Here is a 23977-nt window from a genome sequence, read left to right on the forward strand (position 1 = left end):
GAGGATGGGAAGGTGTTCAGGAAATGTAGAGTCATGCAAACTGAGATTCCGATGATCCAAAAATTTTCACGTCAAGCAAGGAAGGAAGGAATAGCTCTAGGGCTAGATGCAGCAAAAATGTAGCAGACTAGAAGTAATTTATATGTGTACATTAGAAGTAATTTAAAATATCCAAACCAAGGGCCAGCTTTACCAGAACATCTGGACAAAAAGAGGTGATGAAAAGGCAATGAATCTAGGAACTAAACCTCAAGGGACAAGTCCAGAGGGTGTGGGTGTGTGTAAGAGACCAATTAAAATTATCACAAAAGCATCACAGAAAGTATCAGTTAAATAGATTATTAATACTAATTAGATTTGTGACCATAGTTTTGGGACTTGTAACCACAGAACACCATCCTCCTTTGTAAAGTTCTTTTAAAAATATACGTGTAAAACAAAAACTTCAATATTTGTCTTTGAATATTCTCTTGCCTGACCCCATTCCATTCCAATCCCGGTTACTATACCAGAGCAAATATTTAAGGAAGTGATTCAGAGAAATAACCAAATATCCAGGCATTTTGTTTGTGTGTGCATGAAATTGAGGGGTTCTGAAATACAGACAGAGGCTAAGAAAATATTTTATTAGCAATCCATCAGCTAAACACTGGAGCTTTCCTTTTAAGCGGAGACTTCTGTTCACCAAAAGTTCATTAATGTTTTTGTTGGTGAGGGAGAGAAGGGAGATGCGATGGGGCAGAAGGCCCCTGATTCATTTCATTAAGTCTAAATAGTTACTTCAATTTAAGAATCGTTAAAACAAGAAAACAAAATATTCCTGGCTGATAATAAATAGCTGTTAAATGAAATACTGTGGAATTTTATTGGTTTTTAGAAGGGGGGGGGGGGTGAGGAAGGTGCTCTATACACAGCAGGAAAACAGTGTAGTGAGGCCTGTGAAATAAGGCAGCTATCAAACTAACAACCAGGCTTCATGATAAATGAAAACAAAATGCCCTCCTGGAGAAAATCATTGCTTTGGGGGGGGAAAAAAACAATGTCAAATGACACAGGATCATAGAAATGTTTTTTTAAAAAAAAGGTCTAAGAAAGTGTAAGTTATTGCTTTAACTTACCTATTCCTGTTTTGCAGCAAAAAAAAAATTAAAAAAAATGAAACACAACTGTCTGATCCTCACACCAACCTTGGGCTCCCAAAGTCCCCGAACCCTCCCTATGACCACCACGAAGGTCAAAAGTCCACAAGTTCCTCTTACGGTTGCCAGCTCCATCAATAGCCCTGGGAAACTTCAGCCTCCCTTCTCAGCAAGGACAAAGGAAGTCCAGCAGAAAGGCCAGTTCATTCCATGAACACACAGACCAAATCCTACTATTACAAAAGGCAGATTCCTATATCTCTACCCTCACAATCCCCCGTCCTCCCACAAATAAACAAGCCATCAGAAACTGCGCCGCCTCCCGATCATCTCCAATGCATGAGCTACCTTCACCCAGGCGGGATGTGACCACGCAGCCAGTCATCAGGCTGACAGGCTGTGAAGGAATGCAGGGGCTCCAGCCTTCTACACCGAGGAAACACTGAGGTTTCCTTTTCATCAGCCGCTCTGGTGAGGGCATCGGTGTGTTCATTTCCGATGATTCCTTTTGGCAGGGCGGTCTCCACACAATGTGCCCAACAGTGTCGTCGTCCCCCCCCCCCCCCCCCCCGCAAGGTATTTCATTCTTCAGTTTGAAGAGTCTTTTTCTTAAGGCATCCGGGAACATAAAATAGCTGGATGTCTTCTGATGGGCCAACCTTTCTGCAGCTCTGTGACCTTATGTTTTCACTGACAAAAATGCTTCTGTCTAAACATCGCAGGGGGATCTAAATCCTAGGGTTCACCCTCTTCTAGGAAGTGCTACATTCAGTAAAAGTGCCAGAAACACGTGTCCTAATACAACAGACAAGGAAGTAGTGCAAGAACCTTTTAAAGGACAATTATTGAATAAACCCCTTAAAACTTTTCTGAGCTTGTTTCAGTACTTGAAAGGCACCTGGGAATCTGCAGCGAATACACAGGGGTTTCACTTCGGGCTTTGTTTACAGCAACCCCATTGAGTAATGGTTGGCTTTAACCAACCACTCTGAGTTTTAGGGAGCCCAGAGATTAACTGAAATTTTTTTCACAAAATCTATAGATGCACTAAAGCTTTTTAAAAAAAATTAAACAAACAAACAAACAAAAACAAACACCTACCTGATCTGTGGAAGGAAACCAAGCACACAAAATGGCTCTGAAACCAAGTTACTTTGTTTTGTGTCTGTTTATGTATGCACATAGATAGATAGATAGATAGATAGATAGATAGATAGATAGATAGATAGATAGATACAGAGAGAGAGAGAGAGAAGAAAAGGAGGGAGGGAAGAAAGAGGGAAGGAGGAAGAGAGAGAGAGATAGAGATATGACTGTGGTAGAAGTTGATTGTAAACTTGGGATGTTTGTTATTTCAACGAACCTATAGTTCTTTAGAATACTTTTTTCCTAGTCCTGCATTTATGCAATATTAAATGATTCCTCCAGAACAATCCGTTTTATTTGTTCAAATGGTACTTTCAGCTATTAAACTACTCATAACTTTTGTATCTTTCTCACAGCATCATATCACTCAGCACTATGTTTTAATATAATAGAAGGAAGCTAACACCCTCTGTTTCCTAATTAATGAACAGTTACACATGAGAGTGGACCCCATACAATCTCACCCTTATGTGTGTGCTTAGGGAAAGCAGAAGAAAATTAAGCTTTAAGATAAGGCCAAAAATGAAGAAAGTCTTTAAAATGCTGATTAAAAACTGTCATTTGTCTTGTAACATTCAGATAGTGATGATGAGTGCAAAACTCTGTAAACATACTAAAAGCCACTGAATTGTACTATTTTAGAGTAAATTTTATGTTATGATATGTGAATTATTTCTCAATAAGCTTGTGTTTAAAATGGAAATAGGCCAAGCTAAGAATTCTGTCTTTATTCATCTTTGTAAACTCAGCATCTAGAATAGTGCGTTCAGTAGATACTCAACTTCTTTGAAAAGCTGATTTGTATAACACATCATGTTTTTTGAAGAACTTTCATTGACATTATTATTAATTTTTTGAGGGGGCTACTGTCATCCAGAGAGCCACAGAATTTTACTATACTATAACAGTTCAGCCACACTAAAATTGCTGTTCTGTCCAATTTAGTTCAATCTCCCAAAGTTAAAAAGATTACATTTAATAGCCAAATCAGAAAACACCTTATTATATTGACAACTAAAAGTGAATTTTTAAAATGTAATAATTAATTGGAAACATTTGTTTTGATTGATTTGTTGAGATTTCTTCCACTTTAAAGCTGTAATTTCATAAACATCTAATGACCAACTCAATGAAATGATGGGGAATGTAACCTTAGTGTTGAGACAGGAGAAGGTGTAGAGACCACTTGTATATCACAGATACAAAAGAGACAATTTGAAATTAATCTAATGAGGTTATGAAGCCAAAGATCAGGGTCAATGTCATAAGGTGAGTTTACTGAGTATAATACAACATAAGTGGGAAAGAAAAGGAATCTTCACAGCAACAGCCAATACTGAAGGGATATTATTCAAGGAAAAATCTTGTGATAAGTAACTCTAAGCTCAAAGATGGTCTCTTATTCATTTTCAGCCTTAGAAAGAATGTAGCACACATCTGCAACATGGGCAGGGAGGGAACTAGCCAAGATACTTTGTCCTGTGCAATAAGCAAGCTGAAAAATAGATATAAAGTATAATCCCATGGCATGTTTTTAAAATGAGATCTCAAACTTTAAAAACCTGACATTTAAAAATGGATTTTTAAAAACTGGTAGCTAGCGGTTGCCTCTGGGGGGTGCAAGAATGAAGGAAGTTTACTTTCACTTTACTCCCTTCTATATTGCTTTTTTTTTTTTTTTTTTTTTTTTTTACTACTGCCTTTTTAAAATTCAAGAGTACAATGCCCCAAAACCTTAAGTTACCATCACATCTTGACTTAACTAAAGAGGAACCTGAAAAGGCTTGAACCAACTTCCTCAAAGACTCACAGATAAAGATATACACATTAGGAAGTACATTAGGCAGGAGAGAAGACAGAATGGACTAGTAAGATCAGACTAGACAGAGAGCAGAATGGGAAGGAAACTGCAGAGAAGAGACAAGCGAACGATTTGTCAAGTGGGAAGGAAGCAGAGGTGAAAAAAAGCACAAAAGGAACCGAGCAACCAAAGACAACTTAGACGTGAAAGAGACTCATTAGAGTTGAACTTTAAATGGCAGGATGATGGGAAAGGAAGAGAAATAAATATGGAAAAACACTGATCACGAGAACCTTGAGTTGCTGTAACTGACAACGCTACCCTTGACATCATTTTAGTCAATGGTGTGCTATCCTTAGTCACATATACTGTTGTAAGTACAAGATGCAGTAAACACTAACAGTGTAACTGGAGCAACACTCCACAAAGGGTCAAACAGGACTGCCCTGTTGTGTTCTCAGGCTGCGGGGCCACTTGGTTGAGGTATTCAACAATGAGACATGTTTTGTCAGAGCTTAAGGGGAGCCATGGGGCAATCAAACACTATTGTTCCCTCTTACCTGCGCCTAGATACCGACCCACAAGCGGGCATCAATGGTTCTCAATTTATTTATTCTCTTTTGAGGGACAAAGTTGTTTCCCTGGAGGCAAACATATTGGTACCAACAGCCTCTCCAAACATGTACCCAGTCTTTGAAAAATTATGTGGTAAAATATGTGTAATTGTGGCCGCCGATGGAACCCACCCACACTTTGCAGAAAAGGGTCAAACTCAGAAATAAGTCTTCAGCTAAAACAGCCTAAGTTTCAAAACTTTCATTTTTAAAGATCAGTTTATTATTTTTGTGGGTTGTTTTTTTGTTTGTTTGTTTGTTTTTGTTTTTGTTTTTTTTTAGAGAGGAAGGGAGAAGAAAGAAATATTGATGGGCTGAATCCTGCCCACCTCACAATGGGACAGAGCCCTGACTAGGAATCAAATCAGCAACCTCTCAGTGCAAGGAACCACTGTGCCCAACCAACTGAGCCACACTGGCGAGGGCTCGATATAAAAAAATTGTTTTTTAAATTACAAATCCACCCTGGCCAGTGTGGCTCAGTTGGTTGAAGTGTGTTCCCATACACCAAAAGGTAGTGGGTTTGATCCCTGGTCTGGGCGCATGTGGGAGACAACCAATGTTTCTCTCTCACATCAATGTTTCTCTCTGTATATATTTCTCTCTATCTCCTTCCCTCTCTAAAATTTTTATTTTTTAAATCACAACTCCAAGACTGTAAGTTTTAGACAGAGTACACACACACACACACACACACACACACACATATATAAATACTACGTTCTCCCATTTTGGTTGTGCAAAGGAATACTGGGCCTCCCAGTTCTAGATTAAGAACAATTCCAGTAGATAAGAAAGTTGTAATGGTTAAAGAGGTGGTATTTATATGCTGTTAAAACACACACACACACACAGACACACACAGACACACAGACACACACACACACACTAGTAGCCCTGTGCACAAATCTGTGTGCCAGTAGCTTGCCTGCCGCCCTCCTATAGCTCTCCACCCACTGCCCTGCCCTGCCCTCCTGTAGCTGCCTCTGCCCCCCTCTCATAGCTTGCTGCCCTGTCCCCTCCTACTGGTCAGTGATCTGGCCATTACGAGGTCAGTCATTAAGATTCATTGAGGAACGACCATTTGCTTATTACATCTTTATTATATATTTTATTGAAGGGAGAGATATAGAAACATCAATGATGAGAGAGAATCATTGATCAGCTGCCTCCTGCACACCTCCTACTAGGGATATGCCCAAAGCCAAGGTACATGCCCTTGACTGGAATCGAACCTGAGACCCCTTAGTCTGCAGGCCGATGTTCTATCCACTGAGCCAAACCAGTTAGGGTGGATGTTTTTATTCAGAGAAAAACATGGATTGGTTGTCTCCCATACATGTCCCTACTGGGGACTAAACCCACGTTGGTATGTGTCCTGACTGGAATCAAACCCAAAATCTTTTAACGGGAAGATGATCCAACCAACTGAGCCACCCGACCAGGGCAGTATTTATTTGTTTTTAAGGGATCACTTAGGAAGTTTAACTATTGTGAATCAGATGAAAAGAGCACTGCAATTAGTTAATTTTGAGTTTATTTCTGCTTTTATCTTTACAACTGAATAGAAAGTCACTTCTAATTTTATTTACCCCTTTGTAATACGAGGGTGAAATCTCACTTCTACTTTCCAAGGATGCTGTAAAGCAAGAGTATGAAAACATCAGTCTATGTATACCACTTATTTTCTTGAATTGGAGACTTGCACATTATAGAAGTGTGAACTCTCTCTGTCCCAGGACCCGCACAACAAATTAAACTGAAGGTAGAACATGATTTCTGAAGGCTTTCTTTTAAACCAAGGTCATGAAACTGGACTCTACTCCTTCCTGCTCCCATTAGTAAGACTGACAAACATTTTAAGAATGGGGGTATGGTAGCACACATCTGGTGTTGGTCTAAGTTCAAGAAGTTCCTTAAGCTTTCTGACCTTCCCATTTCTCTTTATAAAATAAGGATAAATCCCTACTCTTTTGGATAATATCTGTAACGAAGCACCAACACAAGGACTGGCGATCCTAACTTTTAAATGCCCTAATTTGATTACATAACCTTGTCTTCCAGGAAAGCTCTTCCTGTGTTCACCTGTCTCAGCATCCACACCGTCACACAAAATCTATGAGCTCTTAGCCGAGACCGGTTTGGCTCAATGGATAGAGCGTCGGCTTGGGGACTGAAGGGTCCCGGGTTCGATTCCGGTCAAGGGCATGTACCTTGGTTGCGGGCATATCTCCAGTAGGGGGTGTGCAAGAGGCAGCTGATTAATGACTCTCTCTCATCAATGTTTCTAACTCTCTATCTCTCTCCCTTCCTCTCTGTACAAAATCAATAAAATATATATTTAAAAAAAAAAAAAATCTATGAGCTCTTATCTACAACTGGACTCTCCCTGAGCACCCTGGGCACGCCCTCACCGTTTCCACCGTGTATGAAGTCCTTACAGATTCTGCTTCTTCACTTCTCTGGTTTCATGTCCCCCAACTCCTGTGTCCCTCATCAACTCCTGTGTCCCTGTCAGAGCCTCATAACTAATTTCCCTGCATTCTTCAAACAGGTGGTATCTTACTCAAGTTCAAATATTAATCATCTCTTCCAAAGTACTAACACTGGCTTCAAGATAATATCTAAAATCCTTGGCAAGAAATTCAAAGCTTCGCAGGATCTGGCCCTGCCTTCCAGCTGCTCCCAATTTGGGATTCTGATATTCCAGGAGTGTGAAACCAACTTCACTAACTAGCCGCACATCTCAGGCTGTTCTTTCTGTTTGAGATAGTTTCCCTTCCATCCCCTTAACCTGGGGGGGGGGGGGGTTTGGTTAAGGAGGGGGGGTCTTCCTTAAGATTTCTTTTTACAAAACCTTCAGATTCCTTTATTAGAATACTTAACATGCAGGATTTCACATATTTATTTACTGTATTATCTCCTTTACTCAGTGGTAAACTGTTGCAGGGCAAGAACTAAGTCTTATATTACACCCAGGTGCCGACTATACACAGCACACAGAAATAGGTGAAACTTACTAACTGCCCTTCGAATGGTGGAGCTGAACAATGTATTTAAGGGCATGAATAAAAAAACGTGCCCATTGCTGAAACCAGTTTGGCTCAGTGGATAAAGCGTCGGCCTGGAGACTGAAGGGTCCCAGGTTCGATTCCGGTCAAGGGCATGTACTTTGGTTGAGGGCACATCCCCAGTAGGGGGTGTGCAGGAGGCAGCTGATCGATGTTTCTCTCTCATTGATGTTTCTAACTATCTCTCTTTCCTCTCTGTTAAAAAAAAATATATATCAATAAAATATATATTTTTTAATTAATTTATTTGTTTCAATATATTTTATTGATTCTTTACAGAGAGGAAGGGAGAGGGACAGAGAGTTAGAAACATCCATCAGCTGCCTCCTGCACACCCCCCACTGGGGATGTGCCCGCAACCAAGGTACATGCCCTTGACTGGACTCGAACCTGGAACCTTTCATTCCACAGGCCGACGCTCTATCCACTGAGCCAAACCGGATTCGGCTATTTTTTTTAAATTAAAAAAAAAGAAAAAAAGAAAGAAAATGTGTCCACAATAAAGATGCGTATTAAGGATGATGTTCTTTTCAGTTGTACACTTGAAACCTGTATGGTTTTAAAAACCAATGTCAACCCAATAAATTCAATTAAAATTTTAAAAGATGTGTATTTAAAAACGGATGTCTTTTTAAAAAAATATACTTTATTTTAGAGAGGAAAGAAGAAGGAGGGAGAAAGAGAGATAGAAACATCAGTAAGTCATTGGTCGGCTGCCTCCTGCACGCCCCCTACTGGGATCAAGCCCACAACCCAAGCATGTGCCCTGACAGAAAATCAAACTGTGACCTCCTGTTTCATAGAAGCATTGAGCCACACCGGCTGGACTAAAAACTGATGTTTTAAATGGAGTCGTTTTTAACGTTTAGTCTACAGATTTTTTTTAATATATTTTATTGATTTTTACAGAGAGGAAGGGAGAGAGACAGAGAGCCAGAAACGTCGATGAGAGAGAAACATCGACCAACTGCCTCCTGCACACCCCCTACTGGGGATGTGCCCGCAACCAACGTACATGCCCATGACCGGAATCGAACCCGGGACCCCTCAGTCCGCAGACCGACGCTCTACCACTGAGCCAAACCGGTTTCGGCTACAGATTTTTTTTGTAAGGAAAAATTGTTTTGAGGCTTACAGATTTCCAGAAAATGTAAACCAAATCAATTACTTTAATTACAGATGATTAACAGTAAACAATTCAATGCTTTCCTAACAATTGGTAGAAAAATTATTTCTTGCTTATTGCAAGTAAGCATATGTGGGAGGAAGAGGAGGCTAGGAAAATAATGTGGGAAACATGAGTCTCAAAATGAGAGCTATTTAAACTCAGCATACATTAGCATCAACCAAATTAAAATAACATTAAGCCAAATCAAACTTATAACAGGTGGAAACAACTAAATACAAGCTAGCAACAAGTTGCTTTAGTTCAATGGAAACGGGTTTTGACTATGTAACAGTCAATGTGCCTGTGACTTCTGTATTTTTAGTGCAAAAAGGAAACCTACCTCCCTCTTTTTGGAGGGGGTGCACTTCCAGCTTATTTCCATAATACAGAAAACCTCATTTGCTGATTCAATTAGAGGAGAAACTGGAGAATCAAAGAAAATATTTTCAATTTATAACCCCCGAGTCAAAGCTAAGTGTGGGAATTCCAGGACACTCTTGTGAACAAGAGAAAGCAGGAAGAGGTAAGATGGTTGAATCAGAACTTCTTAAGGAACCAGGACTGAAGGTAGGGTCTTCCCAGAACCAGTTCCTGAGGGTGGGGGAGGGGGCCAAAGACTCATTCTTTCCACTCATCATTTACTGAGTATTTCCTCAGTTGGGTCTTCTGTAAAATGTCTACTTCCCCAAGTTGTGAGAGTAACAACAGCCAATATTTACCAAGCACCTTCCTTGCTTAATGATTTACAACCCCATGAGCCCCATCATTGCTACTTTGCAGACGAGGTAACAAGACCACAATGGGACTTACTTAGGATGGCCAAGGCTTTGGAATTTAGGCATTTAACCCCCGAGCCTTCTGAACAATTAACCTAAGTGCCTCAACAAATGTGCTCCCTTCCTTCGCAACCAATAATATTCCTAGCTTCTAAGAAAAAAAGGAAATGCCCTATTTTTAAAGCAACCTGCTGTGTTGTGGGCCTGGCATGGTGAATTCATGTCTTCATAACAGTTTAGAAAGTTGGTTCATATTTCAAATCAAAGGAAGCTTTCCCCAGTGAAAAATTTGTTTTACATAGAAAATCATTCTCCAATGGCTTTCCTGACATAAATCTTCCTGACTTTGAGCCCCAGGAGGCAGGTTTTCCCAGGGCTCGATTCCCACTCTGGGGGAAAAGTGACTATCCGAGGTCCAGATCTACAGAATTGAGAATTCTTAGCAACAGCAGCTTTGGGGTTCTAGAATTAAGCCACCAACTGAACTTTTCATCTCCAACCTCCCACAAAAGCAACAAAAAAAGGGAAGGCAGCAGAGACCTTGTCTGTGTGACTTGCCCCCTCAGCTCATTCACCTTGATAAACCAAATCTCTGTTGCACATATCCCTGATATTGAAAATATCTGCAATTTAATGGTTTTATTAAGGTCTATATATTGTATTTGAAATGTCCCCGGATATTGAAGTCCTCGCAGGAACTTGACTATAAAATACTAATTAAGAAAAAACAAACAAAGGATCTCAGTGTATTTGCAAAGTACTTCATATGCATTTTAAACACATGACTCTGAGAAATGACTGCCCAGAGGAAGCCATAAAGTTATTAAATCCAAAGCTTTTCATTTTCTTGACATGCTCTTTGTATTCAATTCAGAAGTTTAGTTACCGATACTGTTTGCCTTTGGGTATCTGCTATTTGGTGAACCAAAACTCGGGGGAAATGTGATTATTTAATAACAAAACAATGAAAAGCAGAAAAAAAGGATTTCCATTTGTACAGGTGTGGGGGCGTGGCCTCTGAGGATATTCTTTCCCCGGAGATGATTACTTTTGGATTCTAACCCTCACACGTGATCTAAAATGCAGGCGAAAACAGCAAAGAAGCAACAGATATGGTGGCTGCTTACTGGATGTCTAGACTGCAGGCAAACCCCAAATACCAAGGAAGCATCCATGTGTCAAACCAGCATAATTTTTGAGCTATGCCTGGGGTCACATACTAAAAAAAAAAAAAAAAAAAAAAAAAGGAAAGAAAAAAGTTAGCTTGAAAAGAAAATCTAAGAGGGGTAACCAGAAGGTCAACCACAATTCCCAGGAACTGGGACGAGGCCAGCAGGGAGAGCACAGCGAGCCATGGTCGTTCCCAGCAGCTTCCTCCCCAGCCCTCACACAAAATCTCCAAGGCCCAGCACCCCGTGTGCAGGCTTCTTCAAGGTCATCCCGAGATAACACAGTGAACAATCGCCAGACATTGAGCCAAGCATACCTTCAGGGCCAAGAATGATCCCCCCTTCCCCAAAAATCATTATACAAATACTTCAAATGCCACCAGGCTCTCTCCAGCTACACCAGAAACAAACTCCCCCTAACTTTTAATTATTTCGGCTGAGCAATTAATAAAACGCGTTCTGTTTTGCAACATAAATTATTAAAAGGCTTTTCAAGTCGGCGAACTCCAGTTCAAAAACAGGTGCTTACTGACAAGGTCAAATCCTTTTCTCTCTCTCTCTTTTTTTTAACTATTCAAAGAAAAAGGGGAGAAAAGTTTTATTAACCTTCTTTAGGAACAGGTGAGAAGTTGGAGGGGAAAGGATCGCGGGGATAAAACTGTCTCCCCACAGGGAGCATGCTTGGCTAAACAGTAATCCTTAGTCTAGCCAGAGGAAGAGAAATAAAAACAAAGACATCTACTGGGGTCCTAGTTACCGGGACAAACTCTGCAGCGTCCTCTTACCACCCAAACAAACCACCACCACCACCCCAACCCAAACAAACCTCGCCCCTCCCACACGCAAACACAAAAGCAGCAGCAGCACGCACCCGGAGCCCCGCAACTTCCCCACGGTGGTGGTTCGTTGCGTGTCGTCGGGGCTTGGGTCCCCCGAACGTGTGCGGGCCGAGGCTCAGCTGCTTGGGAATTGGGGGGATGGGGGGGGGGGGGAAGTTGCTGGGTTTCCCAGAAAGCAACAAATTGTCTCCCCCGTCCTCCCAAGGCAATCGGGTCCCCCACGGCCCTCGTGTGTCTCCCCCCCAACCTGCGCCTCCCCCTTGGGCATGCGGTGACCCCACCAAGAAAGAGGCACCGCGGTAGCAGCAAAGAGCAGAGCTCCCCGCCGGATCTGTTGGCAAATAAAAACAGCTCGGGTCGGGAAGAAAGTTCCACGGGGGAGCTGCTGGCCGGGGCGAGGGCGGAGGGACCTCACCTGCGCCGGCACAACGGGCCCCTCGCCGCCGGCGCCCGCCCAGCGCGGCGCCTCCCGCAGGCCGCGCCTCCCTCCCGCACGCCGCGCTGCCGGGGCTTGTTCCTCCTCATGGCTTTGCCCTGACGTAATTCAAACATGGCAACAGTTCCACTTCAAAGGCGAAGCCCCAGACCTCCCAGACGCAGGCTCCGGGCCGCGGGTAACGGACCGGGAACTCGGGGCCACGCTCTTCCCGGCCCTTTGGGGCCGTCGCCGCACCGGGGCGCCGGGACCCCCTCCTCCCCCCCATGCCGCCTCCCTCCCCGCCCAGAGCGCCCGGAGCGCGGAAGCCCGCCGCCTCCCCGCGCACCAGCATGGCACCTCACCCAGGAGCGCCGCCAAAAGTTTCCCCGCGCCGGGCAGGGGGACAAAAGCCCCTCCCGAAAGTCGCCCCAACTTGACGGGGGGGCGCCCGGCCCGCACGGCCCTCCGCCCGCAGCCGCCCCGCGCGCCGGCGGGGCCCGCATGGGCGCATGCAAAGCCCTTTGTTTTGCGTCCGGCCCGGCGCTGCCTACGTGCGGCATCGGGATGCCGGATGGTCTCCCCGGGGCCAGACACCAGGCGGGCACCCCGGGAGGGCTCGGCACCCCGCGCCGCCGCAGCCCTGTCGGTCCTCCCCACCTCCCCTCCCCTCGGCGGCGGGCCCGTTCCATCCCCAAGTTCTGCCCGGTCCCTGGATGGACAGACGCCTGCCTGGGTCACCCGCCCCGCCCCGGCCAGGAGAGTTGGTGACTTTCACTCTGCTTTTGTAAACTGGCAGGACGCCATCATCTGCAAAACCACATTGTCCTGCCGGGCGGGCGGCCGGACGCGGCAGCGCCCGCGGCTCGCGGCTGACCTGGAGCCGGACGGACACTCCCGGCGAGAACCAGGTCGCCGCTCCGACCGAGCACGTGGTCCGTCAGGTTCGGCACAAAAACGCGGCGCTCGGCGGGGTCCTCTGGCCCCGGGGGCGCACGCCGCGCCGCCGCCTCCATCCCCGGGGTCCGTGGGCTCGGACGGGCCATCTGAAGCCAAACACGCGCCGGCCCTTTAGAGAAAAGCCCTCGCCGCGGCGCCCACGGCCACGCTACAGGTGAATCCACGGCGAACTAAACTTGGGGGGCTGCCCCCAGACACCCAGAGCGCTGCCTGGGCGCGGCCCGGAGGCGTGGGGGAGCCCGGGCTGCTCCCCGAGGGGCGGCCGCGTGCGGCTCTCATTGTCGCATCCGCGTCCCCCCGGAGTCCGGCCAACAACGCCCCGCGCCGCGTGCGCTTGGCAACCCCGGCGGCACCGACCCAGAGGCCGGTTTAAAACCCCCTCCTGCCCTCCGCCAGCTCGCAAGTCCACACACCGCAACTTTAAGTTTGTAGGGTCCGCCTTTCTCAAAACACGCGCAAAGGGGCTGCTGCCATCAACACTAAGCCACGAGGTCCACAGCCGCCGGAGCCCCGACCCCTCCCGGGCGCGCGCCCACACCGCGCACCGATCCCCGGGGAGGGGGGGGGGTGCCCCCTCCGCCAATTGCCAGCGAGTCGTTTTCCCCTCGGGCCTTTCCAGCCACCGGGCTGGCTCTGCTCCTGGGCGCCCGAGATCGCTGCGGCTGACAAAAAAAGTCATTGTCACCTTTACCGTGGATGCCGCCGCCCCAACTCCGGCGGCTCCGCACGCGTTCCCAGGCTCCCCCCTCCACGTCCCCCGCCGCAAGACTTTCGGTTTGCCTTCCGTCCCCTCCCTCCGTCCCCGATGGAAAGAGACACACACTTTAAAAAACGTGCGCATACAAAAGGATCGGGGGGTCCGGGGGAAATCACGAACACAGCGCTCCCCGCAATGCCATCTCCAAGACAAAACTTCCTGTGTGTGCGTGTGCGTGTGTGTGTGTGTGTGTGTGTGTCTGTGTGTAAGGACTGGGGGAGGTGGGGGAGATGAAATGAGAGAGGGAGAGAGAAAAAAAAAAGAAGCCACTCTGAAATCAAAGCCTAGGGAAGAGTTTTGCACCAGAGTAATGGTCGGAGTCACTCACCTTCCACACGCAGCCGTTCCACGCGCAGTCAGCGTCCCCGAGGTGCGGCGTGCACGCCAGGCCAACCACCCCCACCCCGCGCCTGTCGCTCCCTCCTTCCCCAACTGCCTTGTCTGGGAAGATTGTCTCCTTGCAGTTCTGCAGTTGCTACCGCCGCTGGCCGGGGAAGGTGTAGATTCCGCTTTCCCTCTGCGCACGCGCGGCTCCCGGTGCAAAATTCTACTGAATCGGGCTCATTTGCATGCGGGCGCGCGCGCGGCGAGGGCGGCGGAGGCGAGGAGGCCCGGCGGCCGCGCGCGCTCCCGGCGCCTCTATTGTCCTTTTAAGGGGAGAAGCGCCGCGGCGCGGGAAACGCGGCGGCGGCGGCCGGAGGCTCACGGGGGCGGGGACTGCTTACTACGGGTGACGTCACGTAAACAAACGCCTCCCGGGCGGAGGCGGCGGCGGCCGAGGGGGCGTGGCGGGGCGGGGAAGGCGGAAAGGTTATAGCCACGCGGGGCGAACGCCCAGCTTGCGCGACGCGCCTGCCACCCTCCAGTTCTCGGGCGGCGCGCACAGGTCTTTCGCGTTGGAAAACCGTTCCGAAAGCTGTTTTGCAAAATGTTCACACCTGTGCCCCGGTTTCTAGCCTGACGTGTGGTTTTGCAAGCACCCAGACTGCATTTATTTTTATTTTATTTATTTATTTTTGCAAGCACCCAGACTGCATTGATAGGTCTCCTTACGTTTCCTAAATTTTGTTTGAAGTTTAGATTTTTGAAGCTTTTTTTTTTTCAATCCTCTGGAGTCAGCAGAGGTTTATTTTTTCGTGCAGTGTTAATGAGTCGTTTCATAAAGAGCCCCGTTTGATCGTCTATCCATTCACTAACTCCCCACCTGCCCTTCTCCAACAGTAACCCAACCCATAAGAATTCAATTTTATTTTTTTTTAATCTCCACTTCGTCCTGAAGATGTCAAGCCTGTCCGAGTGAAAGGGTTGTTAATTTCCGTGGGACCGGTGTCACTTTCCTAAAAGGCTAGTCAGTGGAAAGCCAGTAACTTAGGGCTGTGCGCTCCTCCCCCAGCTGCTGGGGAAGGGTGTTTCACTCATCCGGAAATAATACCACTAACTGGTGGTCTTGGGAATTGAAAAAGTAGCCAGTGGAGTGCAGACTTTCCCTTGTGGAATATATAAATAAACCAGCAATCTAAAAGCTTCTTGCCCTTGGGAGGGCAAAAAAGAAAAAGAAAAATGGAAGTAACTCTTCTCAGATTGATAAGCGAAAAATGAAAAATAGAATTACTGTGAAATACCTTTATTCTGAGAACACAACGCCAACAGGCTGAGGACACGGTTTAATGATAAATGGAGGGTGTGGAGAGAGGAAGGAAGATTTGCCCAGAAACTTGATATTGGTCCCAAGCTACAAAAGTGTGCACATCAACCGTAAAACTTAATCATCTGCTGACAAGTTTCACTGCTTTCCCTGTAGTGTCAACAATATGGATTTAAATAGACACTTCTGAGAACGCTACTTTAACTCAACAGCCAATCCCTCGTATATACAACACAGACTCGCTTCTGAAACGTTCAGTTAATGCTTCTTTTCTTTAGGTTCTGTAACATGCCACTTCTATAACTGTGTATGAAAACTCTATGTTTAATACCCGCAAAGGAGGAAAAAAAACGGACACCTCTCACTAAAATGCCAGCTCCCGAAGGGCAAAAATTTTATATCGTATTCCTTTTTGTGTATTCCAGTGCCTAACAGAGTGCACATCAAGTATTATAATAAACTCTAATTGCTTGCAAAATAGTAATTCACTGGACATTTTCAAATTTATTATAGATTTATCTCAGTTCAAAACAACTTTAGTTAGAATTTTTGCACTTAACCTAAAGTGAGTTTTTGGAAGTTATAGGGATCACCTCGATTGATATGAACCCTGTCCTAATAATAAAACAGAATAGGCTTCATAACTTTCCGGGCTTTTGTTGGTGGCAAACTGGCCCCTGAGCATAAGCTCCTAATTTCTTTTTGGAGAGAATTTTTTTAAAGTTTCCTGGATTGTCTCAAGTATTTATTTGGTTTATGACAGATCCTCCAAAAGTAGTTTGAAAATAGCCTATAGTTTTTTTGAAAGTATGAAAACTGCAAGTATTATAATTTTTTTTTAAAACTTTAGTGATTGCTTAGAGGATATGCCTATATATTTTATGTAAATTGAAATATGCATTTATATAAATATTAAAATATACCTCAAATGCCTTTTCTCTTTAAAGTTTATGTAGAGAATATATATATATTGTAATCCAGGGATGGAATAGGTTCAAATGTGCAAGCAATTACAGTATTTAGAATATGGCGCTCAGGTAAGAAAGTACCTGCAGGCTTCAGAGCTAGCTACCAAGCAACACGTCACACAGCAAGACTTCCTCTGCTCTCAAGGTAGAGGTCAAGAAGTAATCTGGATAATTTTGTAGGAAAGGTAGCAACAAAACCCTGAAGAGAAATTTGAGTACCTTAGTCTTAAAAAAAAAACAACAAAACAAAAAAACACCTCTTATTTTCTTAACATCCAGGTGCATTCCAAAGTTTCTTTTGTTCATTTTGTTGCTTGATCACATTGCTATGGCTGGCTCTACCCAGGGCCAATAGCTCATTTATAGGCTGCTTTAAAATAGTTATCTAAATAGCCCAAGTGAATTTTTCATTAGAAATGAGGGAAGGAGCCGAAACCAGTTTGGCTCAGTGGTAGAGCGTCTGTCTGCGGACTGAAAGGTCCCAGGTTCGATTCCGGTCAAGGGCATGTACCTTCGTTGCGGGCACATCCCCAGTGGGGGGTGTGCAAGAGGCAGCTGATCGATGACTCTCTCTCATCAATGTTTCTAACTCTGTATCTGTCTCCCTTCCTCTCTGTACAAAATCAATAAAATATATTAAAAAAAAAAAAAAAAAAAAGAAATGAGGGAAGGAGCCGAAACCAGTTTGGCTCAATGGATAGAGCATTGGTTTGGGGACTGAAGGGTCCCGGGTTCGATTCCGGTCAAGGGCATGTATACCTTAGTTGCGGGCATATCCCCAGCGGGGGTGTGTGTGTGTGTGTGTGTGTGTGTGCAGCTGATCGATGATGACTCTCTCATCGATGTTTCTAACTCTCTGTCTCTCTCCCTTCCTCTCTGTACAAAATCAATAAAATATATATTTTTAAAAATAACCATCCCCAACTCCAACATTTAAAAAAAAGAAAAAAAAGAAATGAGGGAAGGAAATAAGGGAGAAGGAGTGAGGGAAAGAACGAGGAATGAATTTATAATATAAATTTGGATTATAGGAAATTGAGTTACACCATGTTAGAAAAATATTTGAGTGTTTTTAGGGATTACAGTTTAACTCATAATGGGTTCTCAATAAATATTGAAATTGAAAATATAGTAAAAATTGAAATTGAAAATAAATTGCCAGATATTCTGGCTCAGCCAATTACTTTGCTTATAACATGTCATCCCTGCTATGGAATTATCCCTGGTGCTTGAATGTTCCCATTCATTTAACGAATATTTAATGATCATAACTATGTGCCAGATAGGAAAACCATCTCAGAAGTGGAGAGGCTCAAGTTCCCCGCCCTTCTAATTTATTTCTATATTATTTTATTTTATTTTATTTGCTACTTTTTCTTCTTGCAGCATTTGTTGCCTTCTTTCGAGACGTGTTGACAGCAACGTTTCAATATAATATAATGTTTTTGAAACGAATGATAAATGATATATAAAGGACTGAAAAGGACAATTCTTGTTTTGTAATGAATGTTATTATCAGCAATTTAGTAATGTTGGTAATGACAACTCAAACTAATGGTTGTTTTTTAAATGAAGGCTGATACCCTCATCAGAGGCTGGTACTAACCACATCAAAACATTTTTTGCTGAGCCCAGGAAAGAGCTGATTATTATTATTAAACATTGGGTTTGGTTTCTTAGTAGGTAATAGCTATAAGAGTAAACCTTTTGGACCAAAACAAGCACAGTATTTTGTTACTTATTTGTTTAAAACTCTTTGAAGTTCACCTAGCCAGTGGTCAGAGCAAGTGAGATCGTTTTAAACCATACATTATAGAATAGGTTATGTGATCTATACAATCCTCCAACCGCCGTTAATCAAAATTATATTTTTCAAATTTCTGAACTTTAAGACTTAAAGAGCATCAGAAATTTATTCTTAGAAAAAAGTAACCTCTGATTTTTTTTTTTTTAGAAATTTTAATTCTTTTATTACTATCTTTGGACATTTGAATAGCATATTTAGAAAAAAAATAAAATTACTGATAACAAAAGTAATTTTATTTTAGAAAGGACCTTGACAAACTTAAACTGATATCACAGGAGAGTAAATCAGAATGATGAAAGAAGTTGGAAACCAGAATGTAAAAGCAATAATTAAAGGAGGGCTGTGTTTTGATTGAGCAGGAGAGCTGTCTTTGACTATTTGAGGGACCATCATTAGAAGAACAAATAGGCTTTTTCTTTTTTATGCTAAGGAGCCAAATTAGTCTTGAAAATCACAAGAAAGTAGATACTTGCTAAATATCAGAAAAATGAAAACAAGGATAGTCCAAGGATGATGGTTCGGGAGGCAACTTTCAATCACTAATGATGATATTCACAAAACTAAAACCAAGAATTGTATTTCAATGAATTGCATCATTTACAATATAAAGCTTGCTACCTCTAAACTCCTATTAAATTCTATGAATCAATGATTCCAGAGGACAAGTGAATGGTACCAACAACAAACGCCTCAAATTCAAGAGAGGGATTTATCATAGTAGCTGGAGAAGTTAGAAATGTTTTTCCAAAGAGGATAGGATTTGATTTGGACATGAATTAATTAATTCATTCATTCATTTATTCAACAAATACTTAATATGAACAAATTGCCAGGCTCTGATAATAAAATAATAAGAAATGCAGAAACAGTCTTTCACTAAATGTGCGAGGCAGGTAATCAAAATACCCATACAAATATCATTACGAACAGTGAGAAATAAAAGTGGAAAAAAGAGAATTCGAACCTAACCATGTATGGCCTTGGGGTCTGATCTAATCTGGAGGTAAGAGAGAGCACCTTTGAGGAAATGAAGTTGAATTATCCATTAGATGGAGATTTGAAGAGTGGGAAGAGTAATGAACCAGTAACAACTTCAGAAACAAGTTCTCTGAGACAGCCAACTGCTTGGTCCTGGGAAAGGACAGAACGAGAACCCCTGTTCTAATATTCAAATCATTAGTGAGGACAAGCATGCCACAGCATCAACATGCTGGATTGCTATTTCTAAGAACCTTGGGTATAAAATGCCCAGGAGTCTAAAAGAATTTAATATTTGCCTACACTTAACTTAAAAAAAAATTTTATACCTCTTAAAATTTGAATTCTTTACATAAATTTAAAAAAAAAATAGAATAAATTACCACAGCTGAGAATCAGCAAGAGTTATTTGTTTTGATGTGTCAGACGATATAACCATTAATAGTTTATCTAGATGTATTGTTACTATAGCAGTGCTTTGGTGTTTCAGAAATGGAAATACAGAGTAAAGCAGATGAAATAGAGGTAATGAATGTACCATACTGCATCTGTGGCAATGGTTAGAAAAGATAGTACTAAAGGAGAATATAACAGATTGCATGCTATCTTCCTAAGAGGCAAGGCTTAGTATATTAACATAATTTAAATTTCTTTGTAGGATTGAATTAAGAAACATATCCTAAGATTCGCTGAAATTAGGGAGAGGAGGATGTTAGTACTCAATTTACTAACAACTAAAATGCTACTGTAGTGGCAACAATATAATTTATACTTAAACTAATAATCTACAAAATAAGATTCTGTGGAAGAGAATAGAGGGTTCTAAAACCATTTTTTGGGGGGGGGAAATGCATTCTTTAAAATTTTACCTCCCATCATTTTTTCAAATCGAAACAAGTGCCAGTTGTGTTAGAGTGAATTGCGAATATTAAATCATTATTTTTTGCCCAAATTCTTGATTTAGAGAACTGAAATATAGCAAACATAAACATATTCCTGTTAACATTTATGATAATAGATGTAAGTAATATAATCAAAAGTGAATATTATTTTTAAAGAATGTTGTAATTAAAGGATAGAATTAAAAATGTATATAAATATTTTTTTTAATCCTGGAGGGAACTGAAAAGACTTAAAAGATTAACAGATTTAAACTACATAAAATTTAAAAATTCATATATAGGGAAAATTACCACATAGCCAAAGGAAAAAAGTCAAATTGGGGGGGCAAACTTGCAAAATAAAGGCATAATTTCTTAATATGAGTAAAAATATGAAAAGTTAACTCATCTAAAAGTATGTAAATGGAAATAAGCATATAGAAAGATGCTGAACTACAATTGCTTATTTATAAATTTTATAATAACTTCATTAGTAATTTTAATTTATTTTAATACATATTTTATTAATTTTTTTATAGAGAGGGAGAGGGATAGAGAGTTAGAAACATCGATGAGAGAGAATCATCCATCAGCTGCCTCCTGCACACCCGCCACTGGGGATGTGCCCGCAACCAATGTACATGCCCTTGACCGGAATCGAACCTGGGACCCCTCAGTCCACAGGCCGACACTCTATCCACTGAGCCAAACCAGTTTCGGCTCAGCAGTAATTTTAATTTAAATAGAATCAACCACTACTTATCTATATTTGATTGTAAATAAATGTATTTGATAATGTCCAACTTTTATTGACCACGTAGAGAAAGAAAACCTCTCTCTTACTCTATTTTGGAAAGTATAAATTATTTGTTTCATTAAGACACCAATTTAGCATTATCTATTGAAATGTAAAGCTTTTTTTAAAAAATATATTTTATTGATTTTTTTTTACAGAGAGGAAGAGAGAGGGATAGAGAGTTAGAATCATCTATGAGAAACATCGACCAGCTGCCTCTTGCACATCCCCTACTGGGGATGTGCCCGCAACCAAGGTACAGGCCCTTGACCGGAATCGAACCTGGGACCTTTCAGTCTGCAGGCTGATGCTCTATCCACTGAGCCAAACTGGTTTTGGCGAAATGTAAAACTTCTTTTTTTTGGTTCCATTTCTGGAAATTTCCTCTAAGATAATTCACACAGAGCATACAGATATGTGTAGAAGGACTGAAACCCAAATGCCCACAATAGGGAACTGGTTAAACAAATGATGCAGCATCCATAAAATGGAATTCTACATTGCTATTACAAAGAATAAGGTTGTGAGTTGTACACTTAAAACCTGTATGGTTTTATGAATCAATGACACCACAATAAATTCAGTTAAAAAAATAAAACAAGAATGAGGTTGCTTTATGCATATACTAATATAGGAGGATATTAACACCCTAATTAGTGATTGAAAAGCAATTTCCAGAACAGAGGTTAAAATATTATTTCATTTGAGGGGTAAAAAGGAATATATATATATATATATATATATATATATATATATATATATATGTGTGTGTGTGTGTGTGTGTGTGTGTGTATGTGTGTGTGTGTATGAAATATACCTATTTACATATATTTATGAATATATGTATATATATAATGCATTTGTGCATGCATCAAAAGTGATTGAAAGCCTTATCCCAATACTAATCACCTTTACTTCTGATGATAAAAGCAAGAAAGAAAATGGGAGAAGTGATTTTTATTTTACATAATATTTTTCTCTAAACTTTTATGAGCATAAATTACCTTTAAATACAAAATATATTAAGGTAGAAAACAGCTATTAAAACACATGAAGTACATTAGGAACACAAGCAACATTACTAAAAGAAAAAGTGTCTGTATTAGTTTCACAAACGAATTACTGAAATTAGCTTCTTGAATTCAAGATCCATACATGGATTGGCTTTAAAGCTTCCAAAACACTATGTTATGGTACATGCATATAAATAACTATAAAACCATGTGGTCCTTAAAAGCTCTTCTTTCTTCTGCCCGGAATTCCCTTCCCCCTCATCTCCCAGTGTTTAAATCCTACCCATCCTTCAAGTCATCCTTCAAATGCCAGCTTAGGTTCAGACATAATTGTCATTTATTGATTGCCAGCTCTGGATCTAGGTAGCATCCCTCGGTGTGCTTCCACGTTTTATCTCTCTTCATTGTTTAAAATCCTCAGAATAATCTGGTAACACAGAAGTGAGCCTTTCTCATTTACATATGAAAACATGGGCCTTCGCAGTGATGAGGCTTATTTAGTGTCTAACGTGTCACCTTAAGTGGTGGAGGTGAGAGGGAAGCAGGTCCCTTGAGTCCAAATCCCAGATTCATCCCACTTCACTCCTCCAAGAGCTGCTCCTTGATTTCCCAAACAGGAAGTCAACTTTCCTCCTCTTCATTCCGCTGACACTTTGTCAGTGCATCTTAACACATCAATTTCTGCTTTTATTTAAGTTATTCATGTACAACCTTGTGTCTCTGTATGATAAGGAGACCTAGATCTAATAATGTCAGTAGTTGGAGGGCATGAAAATCACCCATGAATTTCTCTCCCAATTTTCTCTTATTGTGATAAAACACATAAAATGTATTATCTTAACCATTTTATTTATTTATTCATTTATTTATTTTTAAATATTTTTATTGATTTCTTACAGAGAGGAAGAGAGAGAGATAGAGAGTTAGAAACATCGATGAGAGAGAATCATTGATCAGCTGCTTCTTGCATACCCCCCACTGGGGATGTGCCCACAACCAAGGTACATGCCCTTGACCAGAATCGAACCTGGGACCTTTTGGTCTGCAGGCTGATGCTCTATCCACTGAGCCAAACTGGTTTCGGCTATCTTAACCATTTTAAATGTACAATTCAGTGGTTTTAAATACATTTAGAAGGTTGTGCACCTATAACCACCAACCATCTCCATAACTATTTTCATATTTCTAAATTGCAATTTTATACCCACAAAACAACCCCATTCTCCCTCCCCCCAGCAATCATCCTTCTACTAGACGTCTCTGTGATTTTAACTACTCTAAGTATATCATAAAAATGGAATGGCACAATGTTTGTCATTTTGTGATTGCCTTTATTTTACTTAGCATATCCTCAAGGTTTATTCACATTGTGGCATATGTCAGAATTTTCTTCCCTTTTAAGGCTAATATTCCATTATATCACATTTTGCTTCTCCATTCATCCATTGCTTTCACATTTTTGCAACTGTGAATAATACTATTATGAACATAAGTGTACAAATATCTCTATAAGAGACCCTTTTTTTTTCTATTCTTTTGCATATATACCCAGAAGTAGAATTGCTTAATGATATGTTAATCATATTTTTAAATTTTTGAGGAACTACCATACTGTTTTTCACAGGAACTATATCATTTTACATCCCTACTAACAGTACTCAGGGTTCCAATTTCTCTACATCCTCACCAACATTTGTTTCTTTGTCTTTTTTATATTAACCATTCTAACTGGTGTGAGGTGGTATCTCATTGTAGCTTTGAATTGCTTTTTGCTGAAGATTAGTGATGATGAGCATCTTTTCATGTGCTTATTAGTATAGTAGTGGCCTGGTGCACGAAATTTGTACACATTAAAAGGGAATTAATTAGAGGAAATATTTTAATATTGCTATTTGCCCTTTCTCTATAAGAGAAGTGTCAGAGATAAAAGAAAATTAGTAAAATGTATATGAAAATCTCCCTCCTGTCAGAGTCTGGGGCATGCCAAGGGACCCAGAGTCAAGTCCCCACCCACCCACATGTGCCTCAAAATCA

At 41.8% G+C, this 23977-nt stretch overlaps 1 long non-coding RNA gene across 1 annotated transcript in view; it reads left to right on the plus strand.

Annotated features, from left to right (window-relative positions):
- LOC123653169 overlaps nucleotides 1-14314 on the plus strand; it is a 15197-nt gene extending 883 nt beyond the window's left edge. Inside the window, exons 2-3 of the long non-coding RNA XR_006742814.1 lie at nucleotides 11395-11405; nucleotides 14197-14314. This is a non-coding gene — a long non-coding RNA (uncharacterized LOC123653169). The remainder of the gene's footprint in view (nucleotides 1-11394; nucleotides 11406-14196) is intronic.
- The last annotated feature ends 9663 nt before the right edge of the window (nucleotides 14315-23977 follow it).

Source organism: Pipistrellus kuhlii, unplaced genomic scaffold, assembly GCF_014108245.1.
Source record: "Pipistrellus kuhlii isolate mPipKuh1 unplaced genomic scaffold, mPipKuh1.p scaffold_m20_p_3, whole genome shotgun sequence".
Taxonomy (NCBI): Eukaryota; Metazoa; Chordata; class Mammalia; order Chiroptera; family Vespertilionidae; genus Pipistrellus; species Pipistrellus kuhlii.